An 18,394-nucleotide genomic window follows, 5' to 3' on the forward strand; every position below is an offset into this window, starting at 1 on the left:
CTCTGATTAAACATCTGTGAGATTTTCTTCTTTTGAGGTTTGCCTTCATGTTTGTTTGTGTTTTACAGTAGATGGCTAATTTCAATTTCCCAGCAGTCCATCAGTCTCCTCTGCGACTGACAGATCCAGTGAATGACATGGTAACTCAGGTGTTGTAGTGTTGGTGTTACACTGCCTCTGATTTACATAGTGACAACCCCATCAAATCAGGACATTCTGATTAGCACTTGCTTAATGAAATGGAAATATGGATTTTTCTTACTTGCCCTCTCAGTGTTAGACTCCAAGCAATTATAGGTATATTGAAGGCTGTATGTATAAATGTGTTGAATTGTTTATTTTTACCAGTGCGATTTCTTCCTGTCCTAGCTGTCATTTTTGCTCCATTTGAGGAGAAAGAAACAGTGTCAAATAACTAAATAGGAGGAGAAAATGCAAAACCTGACAAAGTGATGTTTTCAGGCTTCTAGAGTGGTGTTTATAATTCTGTGTAAAGTAGAGTCATTTGAAAGATAAGACCTTCAATTTTCATGATTCAGATGGCTCTCAATCCTGCCATTTTCTTGGAATATGTTTAAGTACCTAAACCTGGCCCCCACCCACTTTGATTTGGTGATGAAACAGCTTTAACATCGCTTTGTTACAGACTTGCAAGCCAGTCAACTCAAGCACTTCCCTGTTTTGGTCACTAATCTTAGAGAAAATGTTTCCATTGCCAAGGAGATCAGAATTTTGTTTTAACATTTATAAAAATGCTTCAAGAAATCACTTAAGAACAGAAAATTGAAGGAATTTTAAGAGAGGCATGGATAGATCTGTTTTCCAACTTTAACAGAGTTTACTGAAGATTCCTGTTTTATAGTCCACATTACATAAGATCATTATTTTTAAAATAATGATATCTTTGTCTCTATTGCCCTAATTTATCTGAAATCCTATTATAGTGTATCTGTAGGAGATTTCTTAACAATATATTAAAGAAAACAATGAGCTGCAGGCAATTTTTAAAATTTACTCCAATCTAATGAGTCTGAATTTACCTCAGAAGAACTGTTGCAGGCAAATTACCTTTCCAGCAATGGTTTGCCTCTCGTCTTGTCTCAGTCATCCTTAAAGGAGAGAGCTTGGCAATTGAGCTGCAGAGCATATTCTAAACTCTTTGGGTGTCAACTTAAACCAGTGATAGAGAAAATGAGATGAAAATTTATCTGGTAGCCAGAATTTTACAGCAGGACTCTGAAAACCTCAGCCCCTAAGTTTTTATTTAGATATCCAGGTATTGTAAAGAAGTGATGATTTGGAGATCTAACTGAGTTTAGAAAGAAGACTCTTGAGTGTTGTATTTAAAAATCAGAACACTTAAGGTCCTGAATACTTAAAATCTCCTCAAAGTTTAAATCAATGCTTTAAAATTGACAAATGCAAATAAAGACAGTGCTTATAATAATTGACCTGCCTAACACAAATAAAATACACAAAATACAAAAAATGGTGCAAGGGAAAGCATTTTTTTAGAGTCAGAGAGAGATGTCAGGACGCAAGATCACATGGTGGATACTGTAATACTTGGCTGAGGTCTGTGCCATCTAATGACATCTTACAGTTATATTGATTATTTTATTGCTTCTGCCAAGGAGCAATGGTGTTCTTGCCTGGTTTCTTGCTGAACAAGCAGACTCGGTCTGAAATGTACTGCCCCCCTTTTATTTCACCCTTTGCTTTTGTTACTTACTCTTTGCTCTTATCTTCTCAACCAAACAAATGCATAAGGACCTCGACTTGTTAAAAGGAGAGAGGAAAGCCTGAAATAATAACATGTTTTGATATCTTGAAAGTTTAGGTAAAAGAATGGTATTTTTGGCATATTCTAAGATTTCTATCATCAGATCAAATGCAGTCTAGTTCATTTTCTGCCCATGTCTCAACACTGCCTGATATCAGCCCCACCAAGGCCATGACAGCCCTGCCAGTTTTTGCTCACTCAGTTATTGCTTGTGTCACTGTGGGAACTGTGTCATTTGCAATTTTTTGGCTTGTAGTTTCTTCCAGAGATGCATAGATGGGTCCTGGAGAGACCTAGAAGTAGCACTGCCCTGATTTGAAAGTCTTGATTTAGGCCTCATTGTTCCCATTCAGAGGCCTGGGTATAATTTGGGGATTTGCTAGGATACTCTGCCAGGGTCTGGGTGAGGAAAGGAGGATTCGTTTATCTCGTATTCTCTAAAGTTCCTTGTGCTTCCAACCTGGTCTTTCATGGTGAGGAAAATGGCATTTTCATCTGCCGTTGGCAATCTCTAAAAATAGAAAGGTCTATTCTGGAAGCAGAATTTCTTAAATTTCTTTTGCTTATGTGTCTTTTGGTGATACTTCTTTTAGGAATTTGAGATGGAAAATGGACGAAGCAAAGAAACTCAATAATAAAAAAAGTTCTTGTGGATCTACATCCTGTTTTATATTGATGGAAGCAACTTGAGAGGAACCAATCATGATGTCAAAAATCCCTTCCACTAGAAAGGTGATAAGCTGTAGCTGGAAATGTGTCTGCATGTATTTGACCCTGGTTTCTTACAGCAACAAGTCTTTTACAGAATTCTCACTGTGGAGCTGAGAGTCATAATCCTTCCTACATCAAACAATGAACAAATCTCTGTTCAAATATTGTCTGTCATCTTCAAAAATACTAGTTCCAAATAGTTTATACTGTGGTAGATGTGCCATGAAGAGTGGAGGGAGGTGGTGAAAGAAGAGGATGGAGGGAGAAGATTAGCCTTTGTCTGCTGTCTGAAGAAAATAATAAGTCCTGCATTGCATTTTAAGGGAAAGAATAAGGATTTTGTAAAATAGGTCAGAGATGTATTTAATTTTAAAAGGCTTGGGTTGAGAAAGGAGAAAGTATAAAGTTTTCCATAATGGCAATCAGGTAACCCTGAAATGTAGTGGTTATGAAATAATTACACCCCAGAGGGATTAGAGGCATCCGCCATTGCCTGTTGCATCGTAATGCCTCGGGGATGTGATTAACTTATGATAATTAAAGCTCTTATAGTGCAAATACAGTATGAACACAGAGAGTCTGAAAAAATGTCAGGGTTGTGGCTCAGTACAATGTCTGATGTTCATGTTAACCTGTGCTGTAAACGTCCACTTTCTTTATACCTGTTTCCTTGTTGTTTGACCCTTAGTGGGTGCCATGAGTATGTTTTTTGGGACCCGAGTGATTGGTGAGTGCCTTGGATTGCATTAGTGTGGTGCTGCTGCCAGAGTGGTTATCCAAAATGCAGATACCCTTCATAAGAACTCTAATAGCATCCCTGCTTGCTGGTTTTAAACAGCATGGAGGTGGGGATCATACTGTGTGATTTTTCAGAACAGTAAAGCTATGGAAGGCATGTATTCTGCTTAGAAAGGACTATGTCTGGATGGCTCTAATTTTTGTAGAGTTTAGTTGGTTCTAAGTCAGAAACATCTCCATTCTCATTTACTTTAATCCACTGTAGGTGCATGTCCTTCTCCATGTACAAACCTATGGAACATGTTGCTGTGTACTCTGTTTACCAAAAGTGCTACCATCAGTTTTCTTACAAGTCTGAGGAAATTATTCCAAAGAAAATAGTTTAATTTTTCAAAATAGTAAGAAATCCAAGCACTGAGAATTTATTTTAGGATTAGTCCCAACCTAAGTATTGTGCTCCCTTTTTATAATTTTGTATAATCCATTTGAAAATTGGATAAACTCATCTAAGACAAAGAAGTTAGCATGGAACAAGAGTGTCGATATCAAAAGGATTGACATTTAAACCATTTTCTGGATTTTTTTCCCCTAGATAATTCATAGAACCTTCTTGAAAGTTCCTTTCTACTTCATAAAATCTGTATATCTGAAATATGAAAAGAAGAATGCAGTTTTCTCAAAGTACGAATTTTCTATATGTGAAATTCCGTGAAACGCTTTTTCTGTTTTTACATTTGCATTGCACCAAAGACTCTAAACCCTGTCATCAGCACAACAGAAGTGCAATGGCCATTGGCAGTGGCTTTATTAATATGCTGTTGTCAGTAAACCCTTCTAAAGAGGCATCTTGGTAGATTTTACGACTTGCTTTTACAACAAAAGCAATTCTAGTTGCTTTTACAAAATGTGATGTATTACAGACTAGGTAGTGGTGCAAGACATGTCTTACATATGTGTTTTAACTTCTTCAGCTGTGTACTAGTGGTTTAGGATTTTTGTGACTTAAGCATGGTGGCTATTGTTTGTAGTATTGTGGGCAATAGCAGGTTCACCAGGAGCATGTTCTGCTCAAGGGGATACTGTGGGGTTGGGCTGCTCCCTCAAAGGCTGTCAGTAGGCTGACCATGAGCATTGGATGTTCTCTGTCAGATGTAGCAGTTGGCTTTGTTGGCACTTTGTCAGGTGCTGGGCTCTGCCTGCTGGTCAGACCTTACGGGTGACTTTTTGGTGAAGGATGTCTCTCGTGAAGCTGTCATCTACTCAGAGAGAAATAACTGATGGTTTTCTTGTAAGGCTGAAGATGCACTGCTGGTGTCTGCTGACCTCTGCATAACCTGCTGAGGATGGGGTAGTCATGCTTAGTAAGTTACAAGATTTACTTATTACTTATGCTTCAGATGTGGGCTAATTTCCCTGTGAAATCTGTGTAAGCAAGATTCAAGCTTAGATGCTTTTGACTACTGCCAAGTTAACACTACTTCATTCAGAAACGTTTTTGTGTTTCAGTTGTTAGTGGATTTATCAAGAATGTGTTTTTAGATATGTGCAGTATTACCAAAGGTGAAGCCTTACTGTCTTTATGTTACATTGCCTTTTCCCTTGATCTGACTCAGTACTGTGACATGAATATATCATTAAGTATAACTAGGCTTATGCATGTCTATGCAGAACAACGTTTCTATGTTTGTGTTTATTGACTACAATGTGAGATATCCATTGTTTTTGAACAGACATTTGTATCTATTGTTTGTCTTTGGCGTGGCAGCACATCTTTATTTGTGGGTACATAATAAGCCTTTCTGTTCTTGAACTGTAGTAGTCCCAGATTTTAAGTCAAGGCTTTAAACATGGCCTGGTAGTCACACTTTGGTGATGAAATGTTGAGGAAAGTGTCTATGATGTTGCAAGACCTGCTGACCTACATCTAAATTTGTCTTTCCTCTGCTTGTCTAGAAGTGCTCAAGTTTTATAGGAAGCTGATCAGCCTCTCCTTATTATCCTTTTAAATGCTTTTAACTGGACTGCTGTTCATCACTTGGAAAGTGAAAAATCACTTTCATCACTGAGTCAGGAAACTGCAGCAGGGCCTGGTTATATCTTGGAGGTGCCCTTGGTGTGATGAGCTGACATTTGGACCTCATATTGTCCATGAGAGAAGTGACAACTGCTACACACATGCACTTTACTCTGGACTTAGTGTTGTCCTTCAACTTGAGGCTTTCAAACTGGTTTGGTTTATGTTTGCTGTGGAAAGTAGCATTAAGAGAGAGCTTGCATTAGTGCTTATTATGGCCAGTTGAATCTGAAGGAAGAGGCAGCAGACTTAAATTTCTGTTGTTGCCATTTCTACCACTGATCAGCTTAAACAACTTCAGGAAGTGATTTAATTAGTTTTATTTCTGTTTTCTTAGCCCTTTCCTTAGACTAAGTGTGAATTGTTGTGAGTTATTAACTATTGAGAACTGTTCTTATGTCATACTGGTCTTACCATTTATTTCTACTGAATCAACACAAGGTTCAACATTGTGAGAGCCAAGTCCTTGGAAGGGAATGTTTAGGTTTGAATAGGAATGAGCATGAACAGGAACTTATAGTTGCTTTACAGAGCTGACCTATTGAATTCAGAAACAGATTTGAGCACAAAAATATTGAACAAGTATAGAAGTGGGTTTATATTGCAAGTAATATAGTTATGTTCTTAGGAAACAATACAAAGCTGTATTTTTGACAGCCCAGCTGGATACTTCTGTATCAGATATAAATTAAAGTTTCTGGCATTTAATACCATGCTCAGAAGTGTGCTGCAGTCAGAATAAATGGTCCTGCTACTCTTTGGACTGCAGCAGTTAGCATTTCTAAATCTTGAGTAAGGTATGCCCCTAATGACAGAGTACTCAGTGCTCACTAAGCTTGGCAGGTTTTCTGTTTGATGAAAAACTGGGTTGCCCAGAGCTCTAAATATTTGCTAGTTGGGGATCAGTGAGCAGCACGCGGTGCCAAGGCATTCACTGATGGGAATGTACGCTGCCATACAGGCGATGGGAGATGGAGCACCCAGCTGGGAGGGGCTGCTGCAATCCAGTATCATTGTCTCCAGTCTATCAAGAGCCACAAATGAAGCCCCGTTGTAATTTTGATAACCTTATACTCTGATTTTTGCTTCCCATGAATGTAGATGCCACCAACCTACCCTGCAGGGATATCCATAAAATCATAGAGCATCCTGAGTTGGAAAGAACCCACAAGGGTTGTTAAAGTCTAACTGCTGTGTCTGCACAGGATAACCCTGAGAACGCTCCTGTGCACTTGAGAGCATTTTCCAAAAGTTTCTTGAACTCTGTCCTGGTTTCTGTTCAGGATGTCTCTGTTTTTGAAGCAGTCAGCAGCTCCTCCCAATTCAGTATAATCAGCAAACTTGCTCAGTATGCATTCAAGTCCTGAGTCCAGGCTGTTTATGAAGATGATGAAGAGAACTGACCCTAAAATGGAGCCCTGGAGAACCCCACTAGTGACCAGTCACCAGTCTGATATCACCCCATTCCCTATAACCCTTCACACCTGGCCTGTGAGCCAGTTGTTCACCCATCAAGTGTTTATCCACCTGTGTGATGAGCATTTTGCCAGAAGGATCCTGTGAGAGACTGTATCAAAAGCTTTACTGAAATCCATAAAATTACATCAACTGGTTACCCTTGACCTCATTTCAGCATTTCAAGTTTAAATGAATGTGTTTAGGGAACTGAAGAGCTTGGACAGCTTCATGTTGCTGTTGAATACTTAAAAATGGGGTTTATAAGAGAACAGACTGGAATGCATAGACTAAAATGTGCTATGGAGAGGGTCGTGCAAGTATTTCACTGCTTTGCTAGTAGTTTGCTTTTCAGAATTTGTTTAATGTTCATTAAAAAAGTTGCACTAGGTGAACACACATGATCCATTACTGCAGTTTTTACACTGGCTCTGTGCAGCGTTTTATGTTTTTGTTATTTTAATTTTTAATACAAACCCTGCAGTGAACAGGGCTTGGAAAGTGTGGCTCTTAGTACAGAGCTAACAGAGTCTAAAGAATGTTGTTCCAAGTGCCCAGTGCACATTACCCACCTCTTACTGCTTGTGTTCTAGTTGTAACAGTTTCACCTTAAATTACAGAAAGTAAAACTTCTCTGGAAAGTTCTGAGACCTTATCAGAGACCTTCATATTCATATACCCTGGGCTTCTGGGAATCTGCTGTTTGTCTGCCCCAGAGTTCTTGATTTTTGTATCAGTGCTTGGGCTTAAAAAGGGGGCAGGAGGAACTCCCTGAAGGCATGTATTTCTGAAAAGGAGATATGAAAGACTTCAAGAGCTCCCTTTGCTTGAGAAATCTATCTCATTTTTCTGAAGGGCTTGTAAAATGAAATTGTAGATGCTTCCCGTCTCTGAAATTTAATGTGATTAGTAGAAAGGGTGCAAAAGAAGGAGACCTTTATTGAGAGTTCCTTGACTTTTCTGCTGGGAGATGGTAAAAGGGACATTTTTCTTCTGTTATTATATATTTTTCTCATTATCTGGTGACCATATAAATTATTTTTGCTTTACACTAATTTATAGAAAATTTCATTTTCTTTAACCAGATTTTGTCTGGTAGGAAAGCAGTCCAGAAATAATTTTTAGTATTTTCTGCAGAGAACTGCAAATTTGTATGCATGATTGTTTCATCTTGGTCCAATTGTGTTGCTACAGTACTTGTAAAAGAAAATGGTGCAGTAGTCAGATAAAGAGCAGCACAAGGGAGAAAAGCTGTAACATGCTATTGCTAGTTTCCAAGCATCATCCGGGGCTTGCAGTGTCAGGCAGAAGTTGTTTGCTGCATACATTGAGTCCAGGGTAACTCTGCTCAGCTTCTGAGAGGCTCTGCAAGGCCTTGGTCCTCTCTGGGACTGGTGAAGGAGCAGTTTCCTTCTGTGGATGGCCCCACACCTGCCACTGCTGGGCATCCTCGCCCCATATTATGGCATATTATCGTAGCTGTTAGGAGGAGTGAGCTGCCTTGGGCATTCTTCTAGAGATGGGGTGATCTGTTGTCTCTTCTTTTTTGTCTCTTCTTTTTTTTTTTTTTTTTCTTTTAACTAAAGGCGATGGGTTTGGGGTTTATGGTTGCATGGAAAGCTTTTTCTCCAGTTTCCAGAAATAGTAACCATCAAACTGCTCTGAAACGTTGAATGTTAAAGCAGTCCTGATCAGGCTGGACAAGGTAGATACAGGTGGTTTTGTCAAAAGAATGTGCTTAATGGAGATGATATTGCACAAACACAAAAATGTAATATGAGGATGTCCTCTGTCACTTGTGGGTTGCTTTGAGTATTTCAGGAAGTATCCTTAATGATTATGGATTGAGAGCAAATGGATGGCATAAATGAGAGGTGCCATGAAGCATGTTAAAATGACTGGTTCTGAGAGCTTTTGTTCCCTATGAAAATTGGTTTTAAGTTAAAGGATCTTATTATTTCCATGCAAGTGAAAATATCACTTGGTGGACATGCTGCATATGCTCTTTGGTACTTCAGAAGCATCCAAGCACTTTTTAAGCACTTCATGAGATGGTCAGGAACAAAAAAATCCAGTATTATGCGAAAGCTGTTTTCTAAACCTTACTTCTGTGTCTAAGACCCTTCAAATTTATTTGTTGGTTTGTTTATTTATTCATTTATTTATTTTATTGGGGAATGAAATTTTTTGCCCTGATTCTTGTGATACTCACATGAACCTGAGAGACACTGGTTTGTAGCTTTGCAGTGTTCTGGTTAAATGTCCTCGCATTAGGCTGAAAGAGCCTGTTTTAATCTTTCCTGCTGGAGCTGCTGCACTTGGTATACATAATTAAACAGTCCTTAAGCAAGAGAAAGGCTTAGGTCCTGGTGTGGGAACAAGTTAACCCTTGGTGAATTGAGCTGTCCTGATTTTAGAAATCTGTCTGCAGCCATTATTTGCTTAGTAGCGTCACAAAACTGTCAGACATAAATAAGGGGTTTACTTCATCTTCCACATAGCTATTTAATTTTATGCCAGTGGGTTGATAGAGAGGCCATGTTATATGATGCTGTAATAGTCTGTTGTTCTTGATTGCTCTGTTACAATAATGAGTGAAAATAAACCGACTGCTGTAAGGTTTGTAAGCTGCTAAATGGGCATTTAATTTTGTGCGAGACTGTCTAGAGAGATGTTGCACTAATATGGCTTATGAATTGAGCAGTGGTGCTGTTTAAAGGTGTCTGCAGAAATAAAAGGAAATGAAGATGTTTATAGCAAATGTCTGTCTGACTGACAGCTTGCATGTTGGTGGTGGGAACTGCTGTGAACTCGGACGAAGAGGAGAGAGTCATAGCCTTGTAAATGGAGGCATTCCTCAGTAAATGAGTTACATCAGAAAAATGGAGGATATGCAAGAACTTCAGAAACCATTTGAATGAATCAAAAGTACTCTATTAAGGCTGCAACTATTCTTTAAAAAAGTAAATAAAACATGAAGTGAATGAATGGTACATTTCAGGTTTTCTTTGTCTTTTTTGATTAATGCTTGAGTCTCACTATGGTCTCATCTGAGTGATCAGCAACAGTGATCTTTGAGCACTGTGGGTCAGATTCTGACATGTAAGGAGAGGTTACAGTTCTTGGTGTACTCTGAACAGTCTTTTTGCTTACATCAGATATGAGTTTGGCCTTCTGCCTCTCTTCCCATTGCAGTACTTCTGTCCTGAGCTATCAGTGAGTAATTACAGCAAGAGTGCTGTTCTATTGATTTTAAACCCTTAAGGAAAGAAGCTATTTTTGAAACGTTTTGGCTCAGACTCATTTAAAAGCTTTTTCCTTTTTTTTTTTTTTTTTTTTTTTTGGTGGGTTTTTTTGGTGTTTTTTTGTTTGAGGCTGGTGTTACTGGGCTGGTGGGTACATGCTGGTCAGTACCAACAGCCAAATCTGTCTGCTGGGCTGCACCAACAGTAGGGGCTTCAGAGCTTTCTCTCTCCTGATGAAGCCACAAGTACACTGACAAGACAAACACAAGGCAGGGGGTAAGAAAGATCCCAAAACTTCTCAGTTTTGCATGAGCCAGACTTGGTGTGGCACAGACTTTGCCTCTGGCTAGCTCAAAATTTTCAGACATGGTCTCTAAGTGTTTGTGGCTGCTGTCACATTGCCTTTCTGGAGATAGATCAGGATTTATGCTTTTCTCTTCCCCACCATGCTTCACATGGAGGAATGGATGTCACCATTTAGTACCTAGAGAGTGGGGAGCAGCTGTGCAGCCTTTCCAGATGCAGTGTTTGGTATCTCTTGGAAGTGCAAGGGGCCAGGGCTGTGTGTGTGTCACTGACTCACAGTCATTGCGCTGTAACCCACTGTAAAGCTCAGCTGGTGCAAGGATTTGCTTTCCCCATCCTTCTTGGCAACATGTCCTTGTGCCTGGGATGCAACAGGCAGGATCTTACCACTGAACCACGACTTTCTGTGTGAGCACCTTCTCTCAGCCAGTGTCAAGTTGTCAGTTCTTCTGTACCTGTCTTCATTGTTCATTCTATGAACATGAGGCACGTGCAATACTATGTAAGCAGTGAAATTACTAGGAGAAAATTTCTTATCAGTTGATTGAGGTATTTCTGTTCTGGTTGTAAACTATTCTTTTTCTCTGGAAAGATCACCTCACTGTTCAGCTTGAATCTATCCCTTGTGGGTCTGTTGCTTCACTGGAGATACCTTTACCTGCAGGTAAGAGTGATGAAGAAATCAACAGGAACTAATGGTTGCAATATTTGCATAGGCCTGAATCTCTATGAAGTAATTTAAAATAAATTTGAAATGTAAAACCTAAATAATAGCTAGTGCACAACAACAAAGTGCCTTCCATTTGGCCATAGTGTAGGAGAGATGTGTGTTAAGTGTGGGGTTATAAATGGCAAGTGTTTATTCTTCTCAGCAACGTCTACCAAGCGCAACACAGGTTGCAATGTGTTTCATTACCTTTTTCACCTTTCTTCAGCTGTCCTGATGTGGATTAAAGTACCCACTTACTAGAAACTCATTAACTGTATCATTTTACATCTGTTTTTCTGGTTTGAAGTAAGTATTGATTTGTAAGAATATGCATGCAAATAATAATTCTATGCAACTGTTTAACTTTTTGTATCTAGAATGCTATATTTAGTATTTATAATGGTTTTATCTGTTTCTGTCCTGGAGGACAGTTTCATAAAGGCTTTACTGTCATTTGCTGTGCTAAATGCAGCAAGGGCAGAAGGAAACCTCAGATATGGGAATGAGGTTGTTTTTTTATTTTGCTTTTTTCAGTTTAAACCAATGATTTTTGCTTTTGTTTTTTAAGGTGGAGAAAATACACAGTAACAAGTGTGATGTTTTGAATGAAGCTGTTCTGCTGAATATTTAGGTCATATCTAGAAATGGTCTCATCCACTGTGTAATCATTAGCAATAAATTAGTATGCTGAGAATGGGCTGTCAGTAATTCAGATGTGGAGTTAGTGAAAGAAGTAATTCCATCCCCATCAAAACATACTGTAATGCAATTGGGAGTTCATATTTAAAGTCTTTTTTGGCTGTGTCCCCTCAAGTGCAGAAAAAAAATTGCTATAATAAAATGTAAAGGTTGAAGGAAAAAGAGAAAAAAATTAACTTCAGCACTCTTGTAAGTTTTTTCCTAATGTTTATATTTGCTTTTGGACATGATACAGGGTAGTCTGCTTCTGGAAGTACTGCAGTTTAAAATCAATTTATACTGAAAGATACTTTGCCAGGACCTACCAGTTCTGTGATGATTTATGCAAAAAACCCCATCATTCTCTCTTTTTCCTTCATTTCTGGGGGATGGGAGCCTTGGGTGACTGCATGAAGCAGTATAAGCTATTAATATTTTAAAATTCTAACATGGAAAATGTGACTTAGCCATGTTTTCACTCCTTATCATGCAGTAAAGCATTTGGGGCCAGATTCCCAAATTGAGTTGATAATGCAGTTCTGGAGTTCATCAGCGCTTGTACTGAGGTGTTCAGATAATTTGGATTAATTTCGATTTGTTGGTTCATGGTACGGCAAAGAGATGAGTAGGCATTTATCCTAACGGTAGATGACTGTAAATTGGTGATATATTTGTTGTGGAATGTAGGGTGTGTTGAACCCCTCCATCTTTTCTCTGAAGCTAAAAAGCTAGTATTTTACAGAAGACACATTCAGTGGATTTTCACAAGATTGACAGTCCTTGCCTTAAAGCAATTAAACAATGAAATTAAAGTAGAGTTGTAGGAAATCATGATGAATTACATCAAAATATATCCACAAATCACTTTGATGTGGATTCTCTTGCTGTTTGAAAACATTCCCTTCTTGTTTTCTAAAAAACTTGGAAAATTAGATCATTCTTTATTTGTCTAAGGAATTAAATAACTACATTAAAGGAGGCTGGAGGAATGCTTTTCTGAGAGGCACAAGTTCCAAGATCTGTGCTATTCTGATAATGTCTCATGTTCACGTTATATTTTAAGCTTTTCCAACTTATTTCAAATTACTCCAAGCAGCAGTGCTCTGTACTATTCCTCTGTTAGACTGCTGAAATATTAGTGTTAGCAAACATTTTGACTTGCTCAGCTGTCTTCCAGCTCATCTCCTTAACTTCAGCAAACAGCTTCTTTCCCTTTATTGGTGTGGTTCTAACAAGTCTGTGATTTCTGTTAGGAAGAAGGATAAATGGATTGTGATTTGTGCTGTACATGGAAGTCTGGTGCTGATATGAGAAGCTGTAGAATGAGGATGGGGAACCTGTGACAGGAACCTGTCTGCCCTTGGCAACCTGAACATCCTTGCTTCCTTTTCTATACTCCCTGGTCACTGCATGGCATTAGCCATGGATTCTGCACAGGTAGCCACTGGACACATGCATACATTAATATTTTTGATCTCCACCAGACTCTTTGTGAAAAGGGATATTGAGGGAACCATGCTGTCCTGTCCTTGTCCCTCAGTGTACAGCAAGGCTGGGATGTCATCCTATTTCCCCTATGCCACAGGAGAAGAGAGGCCCTTTCATGCCCAACCAAAGCTGACTTGGAAAGAGGAAAGAAGGTGTAGGTCTTGATTTTACCACCAAATACCTGCGATTCTTTCTTCCTCAACTGGAATTGAAAATGAGACCTTCTGATTTATTCCCCAGAACTGGATTACAGGAGAGGAATATGCTGGGGAACAAAGTTTTGGGGAGAGTGAGAGTGAGCTGTATGTTAGTCTGTGCTGACCTGAATGTGTGCTGCTTGTGAGCTGCCACTGAGGCAACTTGCATGTGGAAGCTGGAGATCAGCACCTCTCTAGACACATGCTAATTGTCCACCCACCAAATATGTTTGGAAATCCAATTTGGGATCTGTGAAAGCCATGTCTTAGAGATACTAAGGTTGCCCAAGACATCTGAGATTAGAAAGGAAGCTGCAGTGATGAGTGGGCTGCTTCAGGCATGTATCTTCTAGTTGAAGGTGGTAGGTTTTTCACCATCACCTATAGACTGACACCATTACTGTTTTATTGCATTGCAGCAAATGGGTTTTGGAATGGAAGCTTGATGGAAAGGAAGAAAATTACTGATATTATTTATAAAACCTATTTGCAAGATTTACATTCTCTGTCCTATTTCTGCCAGTGATATTAATGTTGATGAATTCTTATTTAGAGAAACACAGATCTTATTACATCAAGGGGTAAATATGCAGTGTGATACATGGGGATTAGCTGTGCAAGTCATTATCTTTGACATGCTGTCTTTGCTGCTGTTAGTCCTTCTCAGCAATGGATCTTTTCTATATTTAAGTAATTCTAGCTGAAGAAAAAATGAGATGATTACCATACCCTCAAACCTCTTCTGATGATTTTTGCTAAAGTCAGAAAAGACCTGGTTGTTGTGAAGGACCTGTTTGCTAATTTTGAGCATATATTGTACTTTTGTGAAACAGCAACTGTGATGGTAGTAGTTCATCTCATTTCTCTGGAATGGTGACAAAGCTAATAAAAGACTAAATGAGATAATGATTTTTATACAGTAAACGTCTGCTGCTAAACAGCCCACTGACAAAATGACATAGTCTTTTAAAGCCTTTTAGTACATGTAAAGCCTCCAGGATTTAACTGACTTGCTTGAAAACAAATCTTTCCCCGAAGTTTTCCCCTTTACGACCACGCTTCATTTCCAGAAGGTAATTAAACCCTTGGAGACAAGCTGAGTGGTAGGAGCTTTGTGCCACAGAAAATCCTGGAGGTGGGACTACCTGTCGCACCACGATAGCTACTCCCCTTAATCAGCTTCTTACTGCCAGCGTTGGTGTCCTTGGTAAATTGTATTTGTAACGTTCCTTGCATCCAACAATGCTCTGGAGGGGCCTTGCTAACAAGAAGGTGTTCAGTTCTGCCACTGTAATGACAGAAAGACCAGGGTGATTTTCCTCTTTGTACTGGAGTTCAGCTTTGCTGACTAAAGTTAAATCCCTCTGCCAAGGATGAATCATAGATAGCTCATAAAAATAATTTCTCCAGAGAAAATTTTTGGCTTCTGAAATAGGCAAAGCTGTGGCAGGATTTCCCTGAGGGAAGGCAGTCCTTCCTAAGCACAGGCCATTACCCTACTTACAATTATCCAAGCTTGGGTGCTTTTATTTTGCCTGTATATCTAACAAGTTTCAGAATGAAAATGTTCCTAGTAAAATGCCAAAAAAATTAAAATTATTCTTCATCACTCTTTCACTGTCTGTTGGGGTCTAACCTAGCCCACAAAAAAGTGGTCTTCCTGGGCTTCTGTTTTTCCCCTCTGCAAGCTCTGCTGTGACCGGGCCCTCTGTCGGGAAACTGCATTAGGTTGGGGTGTGGTTCTCATGAAGAGAGCCCTCTTTTAGTGTTTGGGCTGCAATTTTTTTCTGACTTGAAGAGCAAAGATTTTCCTAAGTGTCTAAAATCTTCTGCAATATTTGACCCCTGCATTTTGTTAATTTGTTTTTCCTTTTAAAATTACTTTTAACAACAATCCATGAAATTCTCCTCTTCTGATTCCTAGGAAGCCAGTGCAGTGTGATACAAAAGCAGAATGAATGCTTGGTCTAATGTTTGTTTGCCTTTTTATAAAAGCTTTTGAAGCACAATGCTTGTTATTTTCAAGGTGTTTTAATTTGGTTGTGTGAAAATTTATGCCTAGCTGAAAAAGGCATGAAATATTGAGGAAAAGGATTAAATATTGAGGAAAAGTAAGGGTGTGTATCAGACAGATGAAAGACAGTTATGCACCTGAGAATGCTCTGGGAATAATTTTTAGACTGCAATTAAACTTCAGAAGTCTGTGACTTCCAGTCCTACACTAAAAAATTTGCTTTCCTGAATTAGATTTGCAAAGATGCTACTGTTGTCAGTGGCAGCAGCTCCTGGCTCTGTGCCTAGCTGGGCTTGAGCTCAGGAAGAGATGCTGGGCTCTTGAAGCAGTGTTTGGCTACCACTTTGAGGTAGACTGTGGTACAACTGTTTGGAAACCTCCTATAGCTATACTGGAACTGTCACATCTTTGGCATTTTATCAATGAGGGAGGGAAATATGAAGGTTGTGTTTCTGAAACCCATGAAATGTACTAGTCTGGAGAAAAAGTAATTTTTTTCTTTCTTTAGTTTTGATGGCCGTAGCAAGGTGAATAAAACAAATATATTACTGGCACAATTGTTGCACAAATGCACCCAATGCTGAAAAGCTTCTATTGAATCTTTATTTTTTCATTAGAAGCACCTGTGCTTTCTGCTGACAGAATGCATCTTGAGAGGAAGAGAGGTGGTCTGCTGACTTGCCAAGATTCGACAGTTTGAGTTAGCCACAAACTGAAATTTGCACTGTACTGGAAATCACAATGTTTCAGCTTTTTCCATTCAGAATTGCAAAGAAAAGCTGTTACGTTTTTTGTCCTAACACAGAAACTTGTTTTAACTGTCATGACATGATATGATATAATTGAATAAGAAGGGTGACTGTAGTAATGAATCCAACTGTTTGCCTGTCAAAATATTTAGTTTCATTATATTATTTATGATTCATTTGGATGCCACTACATTAAATATTTGCTGAAATCAATGTGTATTCATTAGACTTTTGCATGCCATCCCATTTTACTCTCAAATCAATCACCTGGAGACTTGTAACCCCACAAATGAGAAGGGTCAGCCTGTCCATGGCACCAACACTGGCTTGGCTGGTGTTCATTGCTGTGGGGTCTGGTGCTGCCCCAGGTCCATGTAGTAGAAACATGACTAAGGGAACCTGTAAGGATGTACCATTTTTAGCCTGCTCAGGGTTTAATAAAGGAGCACAATGAGGGAACCATGCTTGACTTTGAAATGCATGTGGGATTAATGTATTTGGGCTGCTGGGGACTGTAAGATTTGCTGCAGTTCCTTGAAAGAAGGATTGAGTGATGTTCGGCTATTAGGTCTCATGATCTGGTGCTAGAAAAGTGATACATTTTCTGAGTAACTACTAAAATACTTTTTCTCTTAATAATTGGAAATGCACATCTCCCACTGTGTCCCAGCTAGGGAGTCACAATGAGCAGGGGACAAGCCTTTAGTGTCAATGTGAATGGAGCATTTTGACAAAAAATAGACCAACACTTGTCCTGCTGTTGTTTTTGCAGGACTGATCACTGAGTCCAGAAATGAGACCAAGGCAGCCAAAACTGTGTCTCTGTCTGATGCAGCAGAAACTGGAGAACTCACTGCTGCTTAATCTGTAATTTTGACCATGTTATCAGAAGACATGGTAACAGCAATGCCTAATATGGATCACAAGTGGTAGCACCGTTTTTCACAGATGGAAGCAAACTCATTTCATGTTCAGTAGACTGTGAAATGAGTCACAGCTGTTCTTCCTCTGTTGCACAGTGCCACACTGTTCTCATTAGAGAGCATCCATGCCATGGCTCTTCAGCCACTTCAGGCGCCCCTTGCTTGGCACACGCTCCTGAGCAGTTCTCTGGGAGTCAGAGGCAGTGGGTCAGCTCCTGCACAAAGGACCAGTGTGGTTCATTGATTTGGTCCTTGGGTAAAGACCTGAGGATGGTTTTGTCTATTAAATAGTAATTAATATACTTTTCTGTTCAGAAATTTGGTGGTAAAAATACACTTGTAAAGTGCAAATGAACTTCGGTGAGATATTTTAGTGATAATGTTTACTTCTGTAGTGTCTCACAACCAAGTATCATTCCAGTGTGCTGAATGTGGAAACTATAGGTCCTGGACTGGCTGTATCCTAGACTTGTGTGGCCTCAGAAGTCTTAAGGCCCTGGGCAAGAGTCTTGCCGCTTTCCACCTTTCTTGTGCTGCTGTCACTGCCTTTACTACATGTGATGGCCCAGTTTCATACTTTACCTGTGGCAGTTTTAAGTGCAGACAGAGGCTATTCCTGTAATTTTCCTTGCATTGCTGCTGGCACAGTTAGCTCTTCCACACCCCCTGTGAAGATTTCTATAATGACTGGAAACTGTTTCTCCTTTAGGGGCTTATTAGCTTGCTAACTAATAAGCTCAGGAATGATTTAGTTCTGTTACAGAGCAATCCCAGCTCCTCTGGGTTTGAGCAAAACAGTGAAGACAATCAGGTGATATATATTTACCCTGGCTTGTTTAAGCAGTGTTCAACACACAAGCAGAGACTGTGAAGAGCAGTGGTGCTTTGACACAAACACTCATGGGTCTCTATTTTCTCTAATTTTGTTTCTTCTTTTACCTCAAGTAGTCATCTAGTCCTATTTGTCTTTTAAGGAGATTGGCTTTTGTTCTCTATTGGAAGATTAAAAATAATCCCAGTGAAATAACATTCTGCTTGCAGCACCTGGTGCTACATAGTCTTGTATACAGGGGAGTGACAAGTATTGCCCAACTGCATACAGTCACACGGTTAATGAAGTTTTATTATCCAAACTGTGTCATTTCACATGGAAAAGAAAGTAGTATGCAAATCATTCTACAGTTTGGGCCTAACCTTGCAATTCAGAGTTCATCCTGTGTCGTAGAACTGTACCCTGGATTTTCAGCGTTTTTTATTTCTTAGTTATTCCTTATGCTCTTGGGGAAAAAAATTCCAAAACAAACTTGAAAATGTGTACAATCTC

The 18,394-nt window shown here is 39.3% G+C and overlaps 1 protein-coding gene across 11 annotated transcripts in view; it reads left to right on the forward strand.

Moving 5' to 3' along the window:
• RGS6 (regulator of G protein signaling 6) overlaps positions 1 to 18,394 on the forward strand; it is a 253,210-nt gene that overhangs the window by 33,272 nt on the left and 201,544 nt on the right. The window contains exon 1 of one of the 11 annotated variants that reach the window (XM_074542905.1): positions 4,570 to 4,593. The exons of the other annotated variants lie outside the window; for them this stretch is intronic. The gene's annotated coding sequence lies outside the window, so the exon portion shown is untranslated. Of the gene's footprint in view, positions 1 to 4,569; positions 4,594 to 18,394 lie in introns of those variants that run through there. 11 annotated transcript variants of the gene reach the window in all.

This window comes from Zonotrichia albicollis, chromosome 6 (genome assembly GCF_047830755.1).
Source record: "Zonotrichia albicollis isolate bZonAlb1 chromosome 6, bZonAlb1.hap1, whole genome shotgun sequence".
In the NCBI taxonomy this organism is placed as follows: Eukaryota; Metazoa; Chordata; class Aves; order Passeriformes; family Passerellidae; genus Zonotrichia; species Zonotrichia albicollis.